The 3645-nt window shown below is 37.4% G+C and overlaps 1 protein-coding gene across 1 annotated transcript in view; it reads left to right on the top strand.

The window, feature by feature from the left end:
• LOC107711637 (E3 ubiquitin-protein ligase DTX4-like) overlaps positions 1-3645 on the top strand; it is a 19606-nt gene that overhangs the window by 5714 nt on the left and 10247 nt on the right. The gene's annotated exons all lie outside the window — the stretch shown is intronic.

Here is a 3645-nt window from a genome sequence, read left to right as displayed (position 1 = left end):
AAGAGCTTGTAACACTCCAAAGAGAAAGGAAAAATTTCAATCGCATCATATGACCCCTTTAAGATAGGATAGTGTAGAGTAGACAGGAAGTGAAGTGGAAGAGAGATGGGGGTGGGATCGGGAAAGATCGGGACTCCCGTGATACAATGGCATGTTGGCACACTGCCCACTAGGCTATTGGCGCTGACAATAATTTTTAACAATATTACGGCTTTTAGTGTATTTTTTAAGCTAATATATGTAGCTTTGGTATGTAGCTTAAGAGAAACATTTAAAAGAAAACCTTACCTGTAACAAACATTTAAACGGTAGTGTATGAGAACCAAGTTCCTGTAGCTGGTGTGTGGTGAGCGCACTTGTGCCGTTGTCCTGTGGCTGCCGTCGCATCATCCAGGTGGTGGTTGAGGAGAGATGATTGTAAAGCGCTTTGGGTGTACAGCAATATACAATAAAGCGCTATATAAATGCCTCATTCATTCATTCATTCAAGTTAGTTGGCTATAAAGCAGATAAAATATCTCCTTAACGCAAAACTCCCAATTGAAATGATTTTTCGCATGTAAAATTTAATTGAGCAACATTTAGCTTTGAGCATGTTGGTTATACATTTTCACTGGCAAAGTCCAGTTATTTCAGTTGGAAACCAATACAGTCAAGATTCCTCAAGGGCATAAAGTTGAGTTTCGCGTGAGGCCAAAAAGTATCCCAATGCAGATTTCACTCATGCTCAAGTTGCTCTCATGAATTTGCCGTGTTGCACAACAGAAAGCTGCTTGGTTTGAAGGTTACTTCTAAACTGTGCTTCATACATCATTACACTATTTACAATGGAGAATTTGACCACATCTTATGTTTCAACATGCTTGTGAAGACCACATTTTTTGCTTGCACCTCTGTGTGAAACAAGTGTGAGATTGTTAAATGTCTTAGCTTGATTTCAACCTCTTTCACTTCAAATGTCAAAACCTTGAATATTTACAGAAAGACTGTCTCTCTGGGATGTGTACACAGAGATAGTTAGCTCAGATTTATTGCTCTTTTCAGAACACATTTTACTTAAACTGCTGTAACATAAACATGACATTGGAGAACTGGAATTCAATACATCCCATGTATTAGCTTTTTGTGGTTATAAAGGGTTAGATTACTAGTACATTTGTTATCTTTGTATGTGGGCCTGTGCTGTGATGTGAAACGGTTTCGCTTCTGTAATAGTTTATTTTTGAAGAAAAGGAACTTGTGTTTCAAGAATACTTGAAATGCTGACACATTTAGGCCTGTTAAAAGAAAGTACGTTTTATTTAGCACTGTTGGCCTGTAGTTTTTTTAAGGCTGTTTTTCTTAGCGCTTGGTCAGAACCTGAACCTGAACCTCCCCTGCTTCCACTCGCTTTTCTCATTTTTCTTTTGGTTTCGGACCTCGGTACTTGGTACGGCAGAATTCTCCCACTTCCTACTTGAAATTTAACATTGGAATGGCGCTCAAAGTTGAACATCCAACATTTAACATCAGAGCGGATCAATTATTCCCAAATTTAATTTGAAATTGGGTCATTTTTTTAAATGTATTTTGAAAGTAATGTTCTTTCCATTTATGCTGACCAAGGCTGCATTTATTTGATTAAGAATACAGTGAAACAGTAATATTGTAAAATATGATTGCATTTAAAAATAACTCTTTTGTTTTTATTTATTTTAAATAAAATAGATTTTTGTCATGGCAAAGCTGAATTTTCAGCATCATTACTCCAGTCTTTAGTGTCACATGATCTTTCAGAAAAAAATCTAATATTGATTTGATGCTCAAGAAACATTACTTATTGTTATCAACATTGAAAACAGTTATGCTGCTTAATATTGTTGTGGCACATTTTTTTTCAGGATTCTTCAAGGAATAGAAAGTTTGAAAGAACATTCAGGCTAATTTCATTTGCATTTATTCATTTCTCAGTGACTTTCAAATGAGGAATACAACAAGCAATTCAAAAAGACATAACTATTTGAAATGGAAATCTTTTGTAACATTATAAATGTCTTGGCTGTCACTTTTGATCAATTTAATGCATCCTTGCTGATTAAAAGTATTAATTTCTTTTTTTTTAAATCCTGCCAACCCAAACTTTGGAACGATAATGTATGTCACATTATATACCATCACTTGAAAAGCTGTGTGGTCTGTGGGTTCCATGTGAGAAGGCAAGAGAATAGTTAATGAAAGGAAGCTTTCTAGACATGGCTGGTCGATGGGAGTCCACCATGAGTGTCAACAGGTCAGTCTCGTTCATTAGAGTCCCCCTCCTTCTTTCTGCCTGTTCTCCCTGTTCCCCGTTCCCAGGCTCCGTTCATTCCTGGGGGCCCCTTTAGCTCCATTGTGCGAGTGTTTTGGAGAGCGTGTGTGTGCGCTGAGTGCGTATCCAAGGCAACCTTTGTTGGCAGTCGGCAGCTTGGGTTTTGTATTTGCAACACAATGCAGTTAAAAGGGGGGGGATGTCAGTGGAAAGACAGAGGAGGGGGATAAGATTCAGTAGTCTGTGTGAAGGAGGTTTGGGAATAGTTGCTTGATTGAGCAAGTGTTTGTTTTGAGTGTGTGTGTGTGTGTGTGCGTGTGTGAGACTCAGACGCTGTCCTATAGACACAAACGTCTGTCTCAGACACTGGAGGAGCACCGGTTTAAGTATATGCGCAGTGGCATATGACTGAGATGAGGAATGAGCCATGAAAAGTGAAGTGAGCCAACAAACAACATATTCAGCCATGCTCTGGCATACTGATAAGTCACAGGATGAGGTTTAGATTTTTACAAGCATGCTGAATCATAAATATATTATTCAGCAGTTGCTCAAAAGTGATAGTAAAGACGTTTACATTGATACAAAAAATCTATTTCAATTAAATGCTGTTTTTGTGATTCTATCAAAGAATCCTAAAAAAAAAATGCAGCACAACTGTTTTCAACATTGATGAGAAGAAATGTTTTTTGAGCACCAAATCAACATATTAGAATGATTTCTGGAGGTTCAAAGACTGGAGTAATAATGCTGAAAATTCAGCTTTGCATCACAGTTATGAATTACAACTTCAAATATATTAAAATAGAAACTTTAAATTGTAATATTTCACAATTGTGCTGTTTTTACTGTATTTGTTATCTAATACATGCAGCCTTGGTGAGCATAAGAGACTTGAAAAGTCAAACATTAAAGGTGACATATTATGCCCCTTTTTGTAATATGTAATATAAGTCTCTGGTGTCCCCAGAATGTGTCTGTGAAGTTTCAGATCATTTATTATATAATTTTGAAAATGCCTATTTTGAGTGGAAGCAGAAACAAGCTGTTTTTCGGGCCTGTGTCTTTAAATGCAAATGAGCTGCTGCTCCCCGCCCCCTTTTCCAGAATAGAGCTGCGCCATTACAGCTCGGACCTGCTAAAAACATTTGTTTTGGGTCTGATTATCATGTTTATCGCGCTGAAATCATGCGTTTTAAACCATATGAGTTTAAACTTAAGATAAACGGTTTTCTGAGCGCACACATCCGAAGCACACACACAGAAAGCGGCTGTCACAGCATGTGAGTACTAAACTAAGTTCTCATTCACACACAAGTTTACCTTCAAAACACACATGAGTTACCAAAACAGTCGGT

Source organism: Sinocyclocheilus rhinocerous, unplaced genomic scaffold, assembly GCF_001515625.1.
Source record: "Sinocyclocheilus rhinocerous isolate Xijiao unplaced genomic scaffold, SAMN03320098_v1.1 scaffold611, whole genome shotgun sequence".
NCBI classification, from domain to species: domain Eukaryota; kingdom Metazoa; phylum Chordata; class Actinopteri; order Cypriniformes; family Cyprinidae; genus Sinocyclocheilus; species Sinocyclocheilus rhinocerous.
This window is presented reverse-complemented; position numbering and strand designations above follow the sequence as displayed.